Consider the following 19,873-nt stretch of genomic DNA (forward strand, 5'->3'; position numbering starts at 1 on the left):
ATCACTCAGGCACGTGGGGCCACATGTTTGGACCATGGATTCAAGCTCACAACTACAGCTGTTGGCTATAATTGTGCTGGGAGGGCTCTGCTCTCCAAGCTGGGACTTGCACGTGGCAATGAGAGGCCTGTGCCCTCTCATTAGTCTGAGGCTTAAACCTATCCAAACACTGTAGCTGCACTCCACACTCTTAAAAACAATCAGCCTAAAAATAATCCTTATTTCAAAGAGACACATCTGGAGTGACAAGTTCTGTTCCCTTTCAGGGATGAGATGTGAATTGAAAGTTTCTCATAGTGAACCGAACAGGAGCTAGCAACAAAGCCCAACCTAAAAGTGTTCAAACAGCATCAAAATCAAGTCCTTCCCATGTTACCATGGACAGATGGCCAAGCACAGATTCATCATGGGAGTGCCAGCCCAGCAAAGAGCACAGCAGACTGGGGGGGCCCAGCAAAGAGCACAGCAGACTGGGGGGGCCCAGCCCCTGGGGTCCAGATGCTTCCAGCTCCATCCAAACACAGAACCAAACTATCAAAAAACAACAGGTAAGGGCATTGATTTTACTCAGGCTATTGCAGCACAGAGAGCAACCCAAATCCGAAGATTCGAGTGTCCCAGTAGTTGTTTTGTCTAGACATTTACAGGAAGGAGCAGACAAACTACACACTTTTGGGGGGAATTAACCTTCACTGTTCTGAGCACAGGGCTCAGGTTAAGTCCAGCACTGCCAGGAAGGAGGCCCCTTTGTCTGCTCTGCCCACAGAGCTCCCAACTGTTGAGGTGTGAAGTGGTAGAAAAGAATCTGTGAGAGAACCAAAGGTGCCAACAGGAAAAAGCCCATTGAAGGCAGCCAGGCAGAGAAGTAAAGAAAGCATTTGTGGGGCTGAGCATGAAGAAATGTAATGAAAGGTTGGCAAAGGGGATGGAGGGGTGAGGTGGCCAAAGAGCAGGAGACTTGCCGCTAAGAGGGGAGAGAGTTTTGCCCATCACCAGGAACCTGTAACATGCCGGGTACATGGATGAGGGGTTCCTTTTCCCAGAATCTTCCCTGTGTTGGACCATGTAATGCCCAATCCCTCACCCTTCACTTCCTTCTCAAGAATTTTGTAGTAAACTTATTCATTTCTCTTTAAGACCACTGGATCTGTCGTCCTTTCTCATGCTGAGAAAGGCCTGGAACCCGGGGGAGCAGGCAGGCTGGTCTCATCAGGGATCTCTCACCTGCCAGCTACATGGGCACACATCCCATCTCCTTCCTGGACCCTCAGGTCTTTGGACACAAGGACCCTATCTGCTTCATCCTCTGCCCGCTTTGTCCATAGCAGAGTCTTACACAGAATTCCTGGGTCCCACTGAAAATTTTGTAAGTTGGTCACTTATGAATCAATCTGAACCTTTTATGGCACCTAATTCAGTTTTCAACTTGTGCCACCTCTTGGGGGCACTGAAGTCCTCCTTCTTTCATTCCTTGGGCTCAGGCAGGAGCTGCATGTCCATGTGAACTCTTCTGTTTCTGATAAATGTGGGAATGTTGAAAGGCAAACAGGCTGCTGGCTTTCCCAATGCATCGCAGATCAGGGGAGGCAGGAGGGGGAGAGGGACATGCTCTGTGAAGTAGGGCAGAGCAGAGAAGGCAGCCCCCCTGGGAGATCCAGGAGTGACGCTCCTGATTGCATGGGGGGGGGGGGGCGCGAGGGGAGGTGGTCTTACTAGCATGTGCCTTCCCCAAGCACGGCTCTTTGATGAAGTGAATGTAGTTCTATGTTTGGAAATGAGGTAAGTGACAAGAAGAGCAATCTGAGGGATGATGGCAGCCGGGTAGGCTGACAGAGAGGAAATTCCAGCCAGGTTGTACCCCCTGGCCGCCTCCTTCAGAAGCGCTTTGGTGATTAGGCCTCCATGCAAGGCTCCCTGCTGCTGCCCAAATCAAGGCTGCTCTGCTCAGCTCCCGGGGGAAGCAAAAGGACAGCAACACAGGGACTGGAAACTACACGGAGAGAAAGGCCAGACCAACGTCTGAGTGTGTTTTCTTTTTGGGAGATGCTGTGAGGCGTGCAAAAGTGGTCGTTAATGACTTGCAGTAACCTCTGCAAGTGCCAGGATTCAACAAACGCTGTTCCAAGGGGGCCTCCGGCGGCGGCTGCTTCGGGCAGAGTTACTGCACAGCGCGAGCAGTTTCTGCGGCTCTGTTTGGCCTCACAGTTCTCCAACACAGATGAGCTAGCAGACGGTTCTGATATCCATTCGTGTACAATGAAAGCAAACTGCCTGTCTTCCTAAAGCCTTCTGAATTTTTCAAGCCACAATAGGAAAAAAAGAAAAGAAAAATAACTGCAGTTAGAACATAAGGTTTCCTTGTGCCAATGGCCCCATATTCTTCCTCTGAAAATGGCTCTCCTGGGAACTTACCCTCCACCAGAACATCGTGCTGTCTCTTAAACTAAAAATAAAGCAGCAGATCCAGCAGATGGAGCAGAAAGAGTAAAAACGTGACATTCTTTTGCCAATAACTTCCTCATGTTCACTCACAGAAGTAAACAGCCACTCCATATCCACCAGAATAAGCGCTGTGTCCCACTGAGAACCTGGGTCAATGACACTCTGAAACCAGTTTAATTAAAGCGCCTATGACCCTCATCCCTGTCCAAAAATGTTTTCATTAAGACTCGTCTAAAATAATGTGCCGGGTCAGCAAATGCGAGCATGAAACCAGGACCTCGAAGCAAAGTAAACACGTTCTCCTGTTAATGTTAGTGTTTGTATTATGGGGTTTGCATTGGTCCTGGCATTTGTCTGCAACACCAGGCCATGTTGCATAATGGCATGCAACCAGCAAGCTACAAGAGCTGCCTGTGTGGGGAGGTGGGTTGCCAACAGCTGCACAGCAGCAGGGAACCATCCTCTGTCTGCCACTTCCTGCCCCAGCCCAGCTGCCCCAGAGATGCTAAGGGCAAAAGAGCAGCCACCCCTCCACACAGGGCTACACTCCAGCTAACAAGAGCCAGGAGGCAATCAAAACGGAGCAGCGTTCTCAAGAGTGAGTTGGAGAAACACGTTGTGCTTAAGACAGATGCCTAGATTCTGGACTTCATCTCATTTAAGAAAGACATTGTGTGTATTATCTAAAGTAAATAAAATAATGAGGAGATGAGAAAGAGGAAATAAATGGTTTTCAAAATCCATCCTTTATGTCTCTGAGAAGAGCAGCTCTCAGTGTCTAGAAAGGGTTTAATCCAGACTTGATTTGTGCACAGAATGGCCTCCTCTCCATGGAGGCACCAGCTGTGTGAGCACATGGGCAGCCTCACCACCCCAGGAACCAGTGCAGTGTCTTGTCCTTGAAGCTAGCCCTTGGTATGACCAGGAATTTGTCCCTGAAGGGTCAGAGCAGGCCTTCCCCAGGTGGGCCTCTTGGGCATGTGATTTATCTTCAGCTGCAGACAATTGAGACCCTGTAAGCTCATGAGAAACTTTTGCCTCTCCCTGAAAGAATTTAAATGTTGGGCCTTGCCCTTAAAAGAGTTATCACCAGAGATAACTTTTTATGACCTCCCTATAGGGCAGGGCAAACTTCTAATTACCGAGCATCTGCTCTTCTGATCGTCCTGCCATGACCTTCCTCCCCTCTGAAGCCCCAAGGTGCCTTACCTCTCCTTAGCTCAGAATGCCAGGTGTACACCAGCTTCCCTTTCTGTCTCTGAACCTCTCTTGTATGCAGGGTTCCCATCCATCCACATGTAATTGAATCTGGTTCTCTTCTCTTATGACTCTGCCTCGTGTCAGTTTAATTGTTAGATCAGCCGGAAGACCTAGGAGGGGAGCGGGGAGTTTCTTGCCACATCCCTGCAGCTAGTGGTCAGTAAGTGACTGATCCATCTCCAAGTAATATGCTCACCCTTCATTCCAGGTCAAGCCCTAGTTCTCAGTGTAAGGCATTGTTTTCCAAGTCCCAGAGCTTGGACAGCTGTCCTGGAGCCTGATGACAGGACACCCAACGCACTCAGTGGAGTCAGAGACCTCTCAGCCTCCTCCTGATGAGAACAATAGGGGCCACGGAGGGAGAAAGGCCAGGCTGCAGCTATGGGTCACAGTCCTGGGAATTCCCAAGTGTCATTCCGACCCTTGATAACTGTGCCTCTTTGGGGCCAGAGTACCAGCTGTCAGCCATGTCTAAACAGACAGGGCTAAGAAGTGGCCATGTGTGTGAGCACACAGCTTCTCCACCAACCTCATTTTTAAACAACTCTAAGCTTCTTTCTTATTCGATCTTAGCATGTGCGAACGACACAATGGCTGAAGCCAATTTGAGGTCTGCTTCCTCATCTTCTGCTAAGTTGACGGGCAGTGAAATGCATAAAGATAGGCAAAAACAACCAAGAGGCTCGACATAAAACATGAGCTGAGCAAACAATGGCTCCCTGTGGTTTGTCAGCGGGCAGGTGTACCACAGGTGTAGAGTCTGCCTCGACCCCTGGTCGGCAGTAACCTGCACAAAGGGCACCTTCTCCCCATGGAGGTTGGAGAGGCCCAAGGAGAGCCAGAGGCCACAGATGCAGGAAGTGAGGTCTGAGTGTCTCCCAGCATGAGACACAGAGAAAGGAGGCTTTTTTATAGGAAGCCCCAAAGGCCAGGCCCATGGCTGGGAAGGGAGGCGTACAGGGAGCTCTCTCAGCATTCCTTCCCAAGGTGGAATAAGACCATCCCCAAGCATGGGATGCAGAATGGGGATGGACGCAGAAAGCAGCACCAGCAGGGATGCCAAAGATCAAGCATGGAGAAACAGGGTAGTTAACACAAAAATAAACAGAAAGCTTGTGTGCTTCTGAAGCTGTTCTGTGCAATCCATTCATTCATTCACTCACTCATTCTACTACCAGCTTTTACAAACAGATCAAGAAGTTCATATCTGTATAGCTGGGAGAGGTTGGGGGGAAGAGGGGAGTGTTTTCTGAAAGACCCCTAAGGAGACCAAGAGAGGTCATTGTACTTCGAGCTGTGGCTTCCAGTAACTGGAAAGTACTTTTTGTTAATTGATGAGAGTAAGCATTTAAATGGACATGCAGAAAGTGGTTCCTGGTCCTCTGGTAGTTGAGTAAGAAACCCAATCTCCTTGGGAGATGTTCCCCTCTGACACCCGAGCTTTGAAGGTCCGGTTCAAGCTGGCCCCGTGTCAGCTGCAGAATTCTCGCTGGCTTCAGCATTTCCTTTGTCTCTCGGGCTAGTCTTCAGGTTCTGACAAGTGTATGAATTTTCCCTAAATTTCCATGTAACACAAAAGAAACTTTTGTGCTGTGGAACTTTGTTGGGGTTTGGTGTCTTGCCTGTGGCTTGTGTGCTGTCACTTATATCACCTACAGAGCTGTGCTGGAGGAAGGGTTGGGAACACCTGCTACTGTCACCTGCCTGAAGGAGGCCATGGGTGATGTAGGGAAGTGCCTTAGGGCTACACTCAGGAGACATGGGTGTCAGCACCTGTCCTGTCAGTGGCTGGCTCACTCCCACCTCTGTGAAAAAAGGGGGGGGAGGGGTGACTTGTCTAGACCAGGTTTTCTCAACCTCAGCACTATTGACATCTTGGGACATAATTCCTTGCTGTGGGGCCGTCCTGTGCATTGTAGGATATTTAGCAACCCCAGTTTCTACTTACTAGATGTCAACAGTATGCCTTCCAGTTGTGACCATCAAAAATATCTGCATTCTAGCTGTTTTGACTCAATGGATAGAGCATCAGCCTAAAGACTGATGGGTCCCTCCCATGTTCGATTCCAGTCAAGGGCACATGCCGGGGTTGCAGGTTCGATCTTCAGTGGGGGCATGCAGGAGGCAGCCAGTCGATGATTCTCTCTCATTGATGTCTCTCTCCAACTCTCCTTTCCTCTCTGAAATCAATAAAAATCCTATATAATAAAAGAGTAATATGCAAATTGACCAAACAGCAGAACAACTGGTTGCTATGACATGCACTGACTACCAGGGGGCAGATGCTCAATGCAGGAGCTGCCCCCTGGTGGTCAGTGTGCTCCCACAGGGGCAGCGCCACTCAGCCAGAAGCCAGACTCACAGCTGGTGAGCATAGCAGAGGCGGTGGGAGCTTCCCCTGCCTCCATGGCAGCGCTAAGGATGTCCAACTACTGGCTTTGTGGGGGTGGATCTAAGCCATCAGTCAGTCATACCCTGAGGGCTCCTGGAGTTCAAGAGGGTGCAAGCTGAGCTGAGGGACACTCCCCCACCAGTGCACAAATCTTGTGTACCAGGCCTCTAGTATATATATAAAAATATATATGTGCAGACATTGGCGAATGTCCTGTGGTGGATGGGAAGGATGCCCCCAACTGAGCACCAGTGGTATAATCTGCATGTCTAACCCAGGGCCGTGTGTGGTTACAGAGCATGAACATCACTGGGATAAATGGACATGCTGGAAGAATAAACATGTGCTGGATTTTGAGCACTTAAAGAAAAAAGAAAAAATAAAAAATATGAATATTTTATATTAATATCTTTTCATGTCCTATATAATAAAAGCATAGTATGCAAATTGTCCCCTTGACTGGAGTTCCTCTGGGAGTTTGACCAGGGGGTGGGCAGGGCTGGGGAAAGGGAGGAGTTCCCAGCCAGCAGACTGCATTCGCTAGGGACCCTACCAGTGCACGAATTTCATGCAGTGGGCCTCTAGTTGATATATATTATAGTATTTTTAATATATTGGGTTACATAAAATAAATCACAGGAGTTAATTTCACCTCCTTCTTTTTGCTTTTTACAGTGTGGCTACTAAATCATTGAAGTAGCACATGTTGCTCAACTTGTGGGCATTAGGTTTCTGTTGGTCAGTGCAGGTCTAAGGTAGATGCCACTGGCTAAGATTCTTCCCACTCAGGTCAGCCAGTTCTCTGGGAATGGCTTAGCACCTCCGGAGCAAAGCAATCATTTTCCAGCACAATCTGTTGTCGTGATGGAACGGACAGCTGAGGCATGGCAGAGTATGAACACGCAATCCTGTCGGCAATCTCCTGTGCTCACCCTGAGGTGGGTCTGAGTCTCTGCTCTTTGTGGTAAACTAAGCAAATCTGCAGGGTCAGCATTTGGAGGCAACACCCTGCTCCATCCCCCCAAGGAAGTAGCCCCAAGTGTCAACATCCTGCTCCTGTCTGCTGATGGATGCTACAGACCCAGACTCCCCACACAGCAGCCCAGGGAAGCCTGCCTCCCGGGGAAAACACTCCCGCCCACCCTTAGGAGAGCCTGGGCCTGCATGCTCTCCCCCGCCAGGGGAGCCGGGTCCTAACTGGAGCTGATTCAGGACTTGCTAAGTGCCTTCCACACACATTACCACTCCATCCCCACAGTCATCACATTAACTGGGCACCAGAATGTCCCCATCTTCTCTATTTGTGGTCAATAGGAATTTTGCTCCATAAGCTCAGGATATAAAAACATTCATGTCATTTTTGTTAAATCAAATTAATTTGACCTTAGCCCTGTTTGCCACTATCACTTCTCACCCCAGTTTCTGCAGTTGTTCAAAAGGTAAAGGCCCAGAGTCATAAGCAAAGAAGAAGATTCGAGGTGGCCCATCTGGTCTTCAGCAGCCCTGGTTATCCCTGGCATGGTCCCCTGCAGACGTCTTCATGCTGCTCCTTGGTTGCCAGCAGCCATTCCCTTCCTGGGCTTGGCCACTGTCTTTAAGTCTGGGACAGGTCTCACATTCTCGGGGCTCCTTCTGGAATTTCCAGCACCGGCTCTTTGTTAGCCACAGGAAGCACCCCCCTACGCTGCAGCCTGCTCCTCACTGAACACAAACAAGCACACAAACAAAACAGAAAGTCCCAGCCTCCAATCCCCATAACACACACAACACCCCACTTCCCCCACTTCCCAGGCACACAGACCCCTTCTGAGCACCAGTTAGCGCAGTCTCCTAAGGACTGTGAGCTTTCAGAACAAAATTCACAGGCAGTGTGGATTCAGGCAAATGCTTTCAGTTCTGTACCACAAACCTCCCAGCACGATAAGGAGCTCAGAGACCTGACCTGGGAGTAGAGCCAAACCGGTTTGGCTCAGTGGATATAGCGTCTGTCTGCGGACTGAAAGATCCCGGGTTCGATTCTGGTCAAGGGCATATATCTTGGTTGCGGGCACGTCCCCAGTAGGGGGTGTGCAAGAGGCAGCTGATGGATGATTCTCTCTCATCGATGTTTCTAACTCTCTATCCCTCTCTCTTCCTTTCTGTAAAAAATCAATAAAATATATATTTTTAACAAAATACAGCAGCCGAAACCAGTTTGGCTCACTGGTAGAGCGTTGGTCTGTGGACTGAAAGGTACCAGGTTCGATTCCAGTCAGGGGCATGTACGTTGGTTGCAGGCACATCCCCGGTAGGGGGTGTGCAAGAGGCAGCTGGTCGATGTTTCTCTCTCATCGACGTTTCTAGCTCTCTATCTCTCTCCCTTCCTCCTGTTTGTGAAATATCAATAAAATATATTTTTTTAAAAATAAAAAATAAAAAAAAATATAGCAGACACAACTGAACCTATAAATTCCGCTTTTTCCACCAGTGGAGAAAGTGAGTCTCTGTGGGGTCAGGCAATTTGCTATCACATTTCTGCTGTCAGACTCAAACCCAGGACCCCTGACTCCACAAAAATGTGTCCTGTACAGAGAGCATGTCAGGAGATGCCGCTGGCCCCATGGCAGGGCAGCCCTCTTAGCAAACTTTTGCTATTCAGTGGCCACCACTCCACCTCATGCCACCTTCCCCAAGAGAGGACACACTACAGCACAAAACTCACTAGAACTTCTAAACAAAAGCTAGTTAAAACTTGAGGTTAGCATATAACTAACTAGATTATCTGATTTACAATATATTTTTCTCAGCTCTCCACAGAAATTTTTTTTTAAGTATATAATGAAACCTACAGGTGCTTCAGGGATTCTGCAAATGTGTGAGCCCACAGCAGTCTTTTAATTGGATGCATGTGGACGGAAGGGCTCACTCAGAGCGTCGGTTTGCAGGAGTTTACAGGAGGTATGGAAATATAAGGCTATCTTATCTTGTGTAGTGGTTATCAGCCCAGGTAATTGAATGGCCGATCAAAGTACTCCACCATAAAATTATAGAATCCATCTGAAGCTAAAGGACGTTTCCCGATGAGCAGGCGCAGCTCAAGGGCTCCTCACTTGGATAGCTGCCTCTCTAGGCTGTGAAGTCGGTCAGAGCAGCCGAAACAGAGGGCGGTGGCTAATGTGCTCATAGGAAATGAGGAGCACAGAACCTGATGTAACATCCACAAATGTCTCTGCAAAGGATCTGTTGGAATTTAAGGAAGAAATGTACTATTCTGCTCAATACTCTTACAAAATGCTACCCAGCTGAATAATAGAATGGGAAGTGTCTATCTATAAAAAAATCACAGCGTAATAAAATGTGGAAAAGTATGAGACAGACAAAAATCAAATACATTTAAGATCCTTATAATACTGGATGCATGTTAAAAATTTTATCAACAAAAACTGAGTTTTATAAACAGAAGATGAATGGAGAAAAACAAAAGATTGAAAAGATTGTGTACTGAATGGTTCCATGTATATTAAATTTAAAAAGAAAAAGGCAAACTGTGAAAGATAATATAGAGATTCCTCAAAATATTAAAAATAGAACTACCACATGACCCAGCAGCTCCATTTCTGGGTATAAATACCCATAAGAAGTGAAAATGGGGTCTTGAAGAGATATTTGTACCTCCATGTTCATAGCAGCATTATTCACGATAGCCACACATTGGAAGCAACCCAAGTTGTATGTCTATGGATGAACAGATAAACAAATTGTCATATATACATACAGAGAAATATAATATTATTTATCCTTAAAAAGGAAGAAAATTCCAGCATATGCTATAACATGGATGGATCTTGAGGAAGATTTACTAAGTGACTAAGCCAGCCACAAAAGGACAAGCACTGTTTGATTCTTTTTTTATGAGGCACCTAGAGCAGTCAAGTTCATAGAGCCAGAACCAGAATGGTGGTTGCCCAAGGCTGGGTAGAAGCGGGGAGGGGGAGCCATGAGGTGGAGATGAGGAGTTAGTGTTTAAAGGGAACAGAGTGTCAGTTTTGCAAAATGACAAGTTCTGTGGCTGAAGATGGTGATGGTTGCACACAGTATGAATGTATTTAATGCCACTGAGCTGTACACTTAAAAATGATTAAGATTATAATGTTATGTTTTGCACGTTTTATCACAAATAAAAATTTTAAAAATTTAAAAGGGAGAAAAAGAAAGAAACAGACAAAATTCAACTATGATTCGCAGTGCGGGCTGATGCTGGGAAAGGGGCACAGACCGGCATTCCGTTCTGTTTCTGTAAGTGCTGGCTGGATGAGTGCTTTCAATCTGTGAACTTTCAGCAAATTCTAAACTTGAGCTTTGGGTACTATTCTGAATGTATGTTATACTTAAAAGTTTAAAAAATTATCAGCAAAAATGTAGACCCAACTGTACAAGAAGGGCCACAGGATGAAAGATAACCTCAAGTCTATCATACGAAGCACTGCTAACTTTTGCTCACATTTTGCTCCACAATAGCTTCTAGAGCTTCCAAGTATATGAAGCAACTTCTAGTTTTGTTTTTATTGCCACTTCTGTTAAAGGCCAAAAATGTCAGATTTAAAAAAAAAAAAAAAAAAAAAAAAAAACAGCTCTGGTGGTGGAGGGGACTGAGGGCATGTGTAGGGGCAGGGAGGGAGGTAGAGGACTGAGCAAAAAAAGAAAGGAGAAGGAACTCATGGACACAGACAACAATGTGGTGATTGTGGGGGCAGGAGGAGGAGTGGAGGAGGGTGTGGGGGATAAATAGTGATGAAAAAAGAAGTAAAGAAGAAAAACTCTTCCAGGAGTCCCTTCCTACAAGGGCCTCAGCACAATCCAGGCTCAGAGAGAGTGTGAGGAGTTCACGGTGGAGCTTTGTAGGGATTAGGGAATCACAGGTGCGCCCTTACCTAAACCAGCCAGCAGCTTACTCATTAATCAGGTACTTAACGGGCTGCTGCTCCCAGTTCCCCTCGCCTGGCAGACTGGTAGCTTTGGACTAGTTCCCAGTTTTTGCCGCCACCCCGCCCATCCCCTTTCGCTCCCAGCCAAAACTTCTCCCTGTAGGTATTCAGATGCAGCCTGGTCCTCAGTCCTCAGCTTTTCTTCTCTGCTGGATCCCTCAGAGCTGGCTGCTCAGGTTTCTCCTCGGGTTTTCTCAGGCGGCCAGGATGGCTGCTCCCCACGCTGTTCACACGGAAATCTGGTTTCTCCAGGAGAGGTCCCGACTCTCCGCTCTCTGCTCTCTCATCTTTCTCCCACAGCTTTTATTTCTACTTTTATTCCAAATTCCTGCCCTTATCTGACCACAAGCCAGAGGAGACATATAGGGCTCACAGCCTCTACATTTCATGTCCTTCTGGTCCTTTTAATCCAGCCTTTTAAAAAATAATACCATTGGTATCTTACAAGATGCTAATACTGAAGATACTGAGTACTGAGCTCCTATAATCTGATGCTCACGTCTTCACTCAGCAAGGAGCACACTGAGGCTAAGTGAAGAACTCAGAACTCGCCTGGGTTTGGCCTCCTGACGATTGCTGCAGCAGGTGCACCAGAGCCGCGTGCTTATGTGCACAGCCTGAGAAGTGGAGGTGCTGTTGTGGAGTGCTTCAGGCACGCCCCCCACCCCACCCCCTGCCCCAGGGCCTGGATGTCCAGATCTCTAACCACTGCTAGAATATTAACAGGAAGTCACAGGATGCCAGGGACTTAAAGACTCTTAGAGGTCCTCTGATCACACCCTTTTGTTTTAAATATCACATATAAGCCTGGGGCCCTCTGTTTACCTTGTTTTATACAAATAAAACCAGGGAGCAGGTGCGTGCAGTTCAACAGGAGAAACACTTCTCTCTCCAGAGCTGGAACTGGACGGAGCACAAGTTACAGAGGGAGGAAGGGGCTGGAGAGGACGCGCACGGGGCTGCTCTGCCGGGGGCGCTACAGCCCACACCGGCTGAGCAAGCACCATCAGGCACCCACAGACACACCAGGCCACAATTTCGGGTCAGTTTATCAAAAGAGAAGTAACTGTTTTATTATCTCTTTTATTTTATTTTTTTCAGAACTTGCTCAAGATTTTGAGAAAGAATAAATAACTCCATTCTTTAAAGTTCAGTGGGGAAAGATTTATTTCCTAATGATGAGGTTTCTACAGCGGGAGATCCAAATAAAATAAAATGAAAAATTAAAAATGCTTCTCTTCCATTTCTACAAAGAGTGACCATACTAGAAATGGTCTAGTTGCTCAACCCTTACATGAACAGCAGGCTCATTAACTCAACCCCAACCATCCTTCTCTGCTGCTCTCTGCTCTCCATCACCCCACAGGGCCAAGGAGAACAACGGTTTGCCATCCACCAAGCAGCTCTCCAACTCCCCAGGAACCAGCGCATTCACCTCTGTGACCAGCAACCCCAGTTTAAGAAAAGCTGAAGGCCAGATCTGAGCTGTTTTACACCAAGTCTTTTCCCACTAAGACCAGTTTCACTCTAGAAACTTTCTGAACTTGTGAATACGAACTTTCACCTTGTTCCTGCAGAGCTGGTAGCATGCTTGGCTTTGGCCAGATTGGAGCTTACTGGAGAAAAACACAAGTCCCTCTCTTAGCCTGGTTCCATCACTTCTGGAGGAAAGCTGTCCAGCTACCAAAACAAAATGTTTCCCAGTTCTTCCTCCCACACCTGTGAACTTTGTGCCTTGATTAAGCCCTGGATTCCCCTCGAAACAGAACTGGACCATGTCCAAACCATTTCTTCAGGTTCTTCAAACATTAACTCAACAGATGTTATGTCAACAGATTTGCCTGCTCGCTCTCCCTCTCCTTTTGGCTTTTGAGTTGGTTCTTGTGGTGTTAACTGGAAAGTCTGAAGGGTGTGTCAGCAGCTTTTACCCCCACACCCACCTCACCCTCATGCCCCTCTGATCAGGGGAAGGAAGTCCCTTCATGTGCACAGTTGCCAGCACTGTGCTCCTCTCTCTGGACCCAGCAAGGAGCTGCCAGGGAGCAGGTGGGACGGATGAACAATGGGATAGGTGGGTCCAAAGAGCGTCCAGTTACTTTGCGCCTGGTAGGGAGACCTTGGGTCATTTCTCCAAAGGTTGACACACCAAAGCTGCCTGTCTTTGACACCTTCCCCTTACCCTGCTCTATCCCCATGAAGAGTCAGGGCTGCTGTGGGGAAAGGACCAGCTTCCTCGGGGAATCTTGCTGAGGACCTTCCATGAGGGCCTAGGCATCTGTTCCCAGGAGGCCTGGAAAGTCAGAAGGCAGGGGCCATTAGAGGGCAGCATGGGCTCACTCTTAGCTCAGCAGCCTCCTTTCTCAGTTGGAGCACAGGCACTGGCTGCCACAGAAAAACAAGTCAGAGAGGCAGCGGGGAGGGCGGGAGACAGAAACCTCCCTCCCAGCCCTGGCTGTGCCAGAGAAACACTGCTCTTGGGAAAGCCAGGCTGCGTGTCCCAGCACAAGCCAGGGATACGAACTGTGGAGACACAGGCTCCAGAGAGAAGCCACACCTCCTGCCCCCTTAAACAAGTTTAATGGCTCCAGGGCCTCTGGGCAAGGAAGGCAGGGTGAGTGCCCAGAGTCCCGAACAGAATCGGGTGTGGGAGACTTCAGGCAGGCACTGTGCCCTTTGTGTCACTTCACTCTTCAGCCTCTGGAGCGAGAGGACAAAGGAGCACCTTGATGCTGGCAGACGCTGGGGGCACGGCTGGGTTTTACAAGGAAGGACGAAATCTGATTCCACCAATCAGAATAGATCATCTTTGCCTGTCTATGAGGTGACCCAGTTCTGAGCCCAGTGCTTGGCTCTGAACAGATGTGTATCACACTCCCAGCTTGCAACCTGGGCCTTGCCAGAGAGGTAAGAACGTGGCATCCTTCCACGGGACAAATTCGAGAGCTGCCTCTTGGGCGTCCCTTGCAAGAGCGGCTCTGCATCTCAAAGGTCTCCTGGCAACAAGGACTGGCCTTTGTCCCTCCTCCCACAGCACACCTTTTCTGATTCACCCAGGCAGCTCACCTCAGGAGAGGGCTTAGGCACACTGAAAAGGAAAACCTGGAGCAGTGGAGTGGGCCATGCGCAGTCCAGCTCCCAAGAGGCAGGGAGCAAAGCAGACCCCTGCAATCTTATTTTTCATGTTTTCCCATAAGTTCTCCGGGACAGCTCTGATTCAGGATGCCATGGGGTGGGAAGACCCAACCTCAAAGTCCTGGGAAGATTCAAGTGTGAAGCAGAAGGTGGCAAATGACCAGATTCCCAGCCTGGAGCTACCACCACATGCACAGGCCCCAGAGTTCTTACTCTCTTCTCCTGCCTGAGGCCTGCCCTGGCCTCAGAACAGCAGCGGGGCCCTGCACTGCATGGCGCTGTGGCTTGGGGTGCTGCTGTTTCTTTATGGAACAATTACTGTTCGCTGAGGGTCTTTCGCATGTATTCCATTCTCAGACTCTGCCGATGAAAAGCCAGGTGCAGGGCCTGAGCAGGTAGGCTAGCAAGTCTGTTGGCACCAGAAGCTCTGAGCACTCAGGTTCTGCCTGCTTGGCCACCAGGGTCTGCCTCTGGGCCTTCCTCTTCCCTCCTCCTTCCAAGTGGGAAGGACTAGGAGCTTCTAAAGTGGGGACATGCTAATTATAGAAGTAACACTCACCATCGAGAATAGAACGCACTTGGAACTGAATGGGGAACTTCACGTTGTTGGGAGGGCTTCCAGTTTCCAACAGTGTTGGGCTAGCTATTCAGACTGAATTTCCCACTGAGGACAATTTAAAAACTGGATAAAATGTAAACGAATGCCAAGTCTTTCTGTTTTTCTTTTTAAATATGGAGAAGCAAAGAATACTGGCTGTTGTTACTGGGCACGGTGAAGGCCTGGGACCATTTCTTTCCGATCATGCAGGCATCAGAAACAAACCTACTGGTGCTGTGATTCAAAACATAGATTGGCATTTGTAGTTTTCATGAAATCCTCCTTGTGCATTATCCAAAAAACTATCACACCAGCCAAAAATTATATGCTATGGTTATTGGTGTGATTTGCCCATTGAATTCTTTATTTAAGGCAGATTCCGCCTAGCGAAAGAACACAGCTGCTCTCTCTGTTCCTTTGGGGCTCTTCTTATCTGCCCACTGCTACACCATTCCTGTGCAGAGACCACACAAGTCCCTGCCCTCAATGTCTGCAGCCGCACGGAGGAGACCATCAAACTCCCACGTCTACATTAATTTTATACCAGAAAATGGTCTCCTGTTCTGAGCTGTTAGATTTTTAGTCCCATTCACCAGTGAGGCCTTATTCTTTACTGTCTCTAATTTGGGGCATATTCTTCACCTCCCTCAGTACATTTCCTCAACTCCAAGATGATATTAATAATAGTTAAGGCCCTAACTGGTTTGGCTCAGTGGATAGAGTGTCGGCCTGAGGACTGAAGGGTCCCAGGTTCAATTCTGTTCACGGACATGTACCTTGGTTGCAGGCACATTCCCAGTTGAGTTGGGGGTGTGCAGGAGGCAGCTGATCGATATTTCTCTCTCATCGATGATTCTGATTCTCTATCCCTCTCCCTTCCTCTCTGTAAAAACCAATAAAATATATTTAAAAATAAATAATAGTTAAGTACCTCATGGTGTTGCTGTAAAGATTAAATAAGATAATACACATAACACATTGGGCAACACATACCCAGCCAGTTAGTGTTAGCTACCACTACTGTTAGTAGTATTAGTATCAACCATAAAAAGTTCTGACTGGAATTTTGTTCAACTAAATATCCAATGTCTCACTATAAACCATCCACTGAGCACCAGCACTTTCCAACGAGCAGGACGTACTGCCACAGCAAGCAGCCAGTCCACCTTGGACACGTTGATAGTTGCAATGCACTTCTTCATGTTGAAAATGACAACATGGATAAACCTGGAGAGCATTGTGCTATGTGAAGTCAGCTAGACATAGAGAAGTGATACTATATGATCTCATTGATATGTGGAATGTAAAATAGTTAAATTCATAGAAGCAGAGAGTAGAATGTTGGTTGCCATGGGCAGAAGGGAGGGGGAAATGGGATGATGTTGTTCAAAGGGTCTCAGTTACACAAGATGAGTAAATTCTAGAGCAAATTTGTGGAGATGTGATGCAGGGAGTGCATGGTGACTACAGTTAACAATACTATATTGTATCCTGGGAATTGCAAAGAGAATAAATCTAAGGTGAAATCTCACCACAAGCATACACACACATAGTGGCAACTAAGAGGTGACCTTTCCACATGTATACTATATCAAAACGTCAAGCTGTACAACTTCAATATATACATGTCAAAGATATTTCAATGAACCTCTTTAAATAAGAATTTTAAAACTGGAAAGCAGAAAATATGGCACAACAGAATGACCAGAGGAGAGCAGGGAAGGGCAGCAGGAAGGCAGTCCGCGGTGGTTACGCCCAGTGAAGACGCTGGGGCTAAGATCTCCTCCCTCTGGCCGCCCTGCACCCCAGGGTGAGGACTAAAGTACCAGGTAAATTGACCTCTCCCAGACAGTGGCAAGAGCTTCCAAGCACAACACATTTTGATCTAAAAACACTGGTTTAAAAAAAAAAAAAAAAAAAGTTTTCACTTCCTGGAAATCCTCAGAGGAAACATGCACATCGTGCTTTCCTGAATACGACTGCCTGGAAAGGGCAAAGCTGAGAGAACATAAGCCTCCAAAACAAACCTGTTCTTCCTACATTGTGTAACTCAGAGGAGTCCAGCATCCCTCCTCATCTGAGATCTCCCAGCCATTGGAGGATGCAGCCTTTTGACGGATGTCTGCTGAGTGGGCGGGCTTTGCCTGGGAGCAGAGCTCCAGGTGCTCTGTGAACAGTCCTGACCATCAGGGGGCAGATCTCAGCCAAGCTCCAAGCTAAGGGCCAGAAATGTGCCTCTCAGGCCCTGCCTGCTGCCTTTTGCAGGCATCAGCATATTTCTGAATTACAGCTTCTTCCTTTGCCAGAAGGAAATGAATAGGACAATAACACTGAGTTTCTCTGGGAGAGAGGGAAGCTGTTCCCTTACACATATTCCCCTGTTCTTTCATAGCCATTGAAGCTTGATGTGCTTGCTAGGTTCTCTTAGCTTCACGTATCTGTAAAACCAACCAAAATAAGATAGTACTGGTGAACACAAAATACTCAGAAGATATTTCTTTAAAGTAATGTTTCCCAAACATTTTTGTGTGCAACTTTTAACAAGAAACACATTTTACATCCCTATCCAGCACGCACACACATGCACAGTCAACTTAAATAAATGTTTCATGAAACAATATTTAATCTTACTTTTGCAATACATGCAATCTAGCATTATATATTCTGTTTCATTTTTTTTAAATGCATAGCATACTATAGGTTACAACTCGCAGTTTGAAAAGCATTGGTGGGTGCTACCATATGGAGATAACAGATTGGACATACATGGTACCACCTCTCCCTTCAAAATCCTACTAAAAAGTAATAAAGGAACAAAATGGTAGAAACCCACAGGACAAAGGCACAGGATTCAGATTGTATTTTTAAAATCCCCACATTCCCTTGCAAAGCCATGTTTTTTGAAAACACCAACACCCATCTTCAGTTCCAGGGAGTAAATCTTGATTACTCTAAGATAATAATATTAATTTTATTCCCCTGGTCTAGTGATTCACTTAGAAATGGCTATAACACCTTATTTTGGACCTGGAGCCATGAGAGAAAGTCTTCCAATGATAGGATTAATTCTGGGAAATATTCTAAAGTGTTAGCTAGATCAGAGGAAGAAATAGTCACTATTTCTGCCTCTGGAATATATGCTACTGCCATATTTTTCCCACAAAGAGAGTTACCAATGCACCCTGACAGAGCAGATAGAAAACCTGGGTCCCTGACTATGTATTTCAGTCACTAAGTTAATCAACCCCAGAGCCACCTTATTGCAGGTCTTCTTACTGTGCAAGTAATGAATCCACTTGTCCTGTGAGCCATTTTAGTTGGGCTTTCAGCAAAGCACACTGAATGATACAACAAGTCACATCATAAAATTCCACAACACTAGGGACAAATCAAAGAGCCTCAATAGAACAAGAATGAAAATGATATTGGACAGCAGGTACATTGGATGCCAGAAGAATAATCAATGACTTCAAAATTCAAGGAGAAAACAACTTTCTGCCTTGAATCTTATAATCAGCCAACTATCAATCAAGAATGAAAATAGTTAAAAGCAATTTTAGACATGCAAGGATTAAGAAAATTGACCTCTTATACACCTTATCTAAGAGTTAGCCGTTGATGGGTTTCAGGGAAAGAAAAGGAAGAACAGGGATCTTGGAACCAGGAGTCCAGTGTGCAGGAAGGGGAAGATGACAACTACACGGCAAGACCTGAGAAAGAGGGGACATCCTAGAAAAAAATAATTAGACTTGACAGAGTAGACAGTGTGGCAGATCTAATGACAAAGTGGTAACTCAGAAGAAATTAGATACATTAACTATTGCTGCATAGCAAATTATCCCAAGACTTACAGACTTAAAATAATAAACATTTATTAGCCCACAGATTCTGAGGGTCGGGAACCTGAAGCAGCTTAGCTACTGGTTCTGGTTCAGAGGCCTGAAAGGTTGCAGTCAACCTGTTGGCTGAGGCTCCAGTCACTTGCACACTGGCCCAGGACTCCAGCCTCAGCTTTCCATGGCTCTTTACACAGCTGCTGGCAGGGGGTTTCAGTTCTTGATAGCTGTTGGCAAGGGGCCCTGAATTTCCCCCCACATAGACCTGTCCATAGGGCTGATTAAGTGGCCTTACAACATGGCAACTGTGTTCCCCAGAGCAGCAATCCATGAGAAAGATGAGGGAGGGGCTGTGAGGTCTTTTAGACTTAGTATCAGGAGTCACACATTATCACTTCTGCCATGTTCAGTTTGTTAGAAGCAATTCACTAAGTAAAGCTCACATGCAAAGCAAGAGAAACAGGCCTCTACATTTTGTAGAGAAGCATATCATAGAAATTATGAATATATTTTTAAACTGCCACAGATAGGTATATAAAAATAGCATGTAATAAATGAGTCAAATAGGTAACTTAAAGGAAAGCAAAAGATGATAAACACCTATAATATAAAAGTCTAAGCAACCGAATGACTGGTCCCTATGATGTGCACTGACCACCAGTGAACAGATACTCATTGCAGGAGCTGCCCCCTGGTGATCAGTGCACTCCCACAGCCAACCTCCCACAGGCCTCCCCCTGCCCCCGCATTCCCCCACCCTCCAGCCAACCTCCCAGCACAGATTGGGAGAAAATATTTACAAAAGACACATCTGATGAAAGACTGTTACCCAACATACATAAAAACTCTTAAAATTCAATAATAGAATAGCAACCCAACTTAAAAACGGACAAAAGAGCTGAACAAACATCTTATCAAAGAAGACTACAAATGGCAAATCTATATATATATAAAAGTCTAAGCAACCATTATGACCAGTAGACTGAAAGACTGATTGACCAGTCACTATGACCACACTAACCACCAGGGGGCAGACACTCAATGCAGGAACTGCCCCTGGTGGGTAGTGCACTCCCACAGCCAACCTCCCATGGCTGGCCAACCTCCCACGGTCCCTCTTCTGGGCTGGCGAGCTCCAATCAGCCCTGATTGCTGAGGGTCTCTAAACAACCCCACACACATTGCCCCATGCATGAATTTGTAAGCATATAAAAGATTCTCAACATCTGTGTCATTAGGGAAACCTAAA

The sequence above is a fragment of the Pipistrellus hanaki genome (genome assembly GCF_964339955.1).
Source record: "Pipistrellus hanaki genome assembly, chromosome: 2".
NCBI lineage: Eukaryota > Metazoa > Chordata > Mammalia > Chiroptera > Vespertilionidae > Pipistrellus > Pipistrellus hanaki.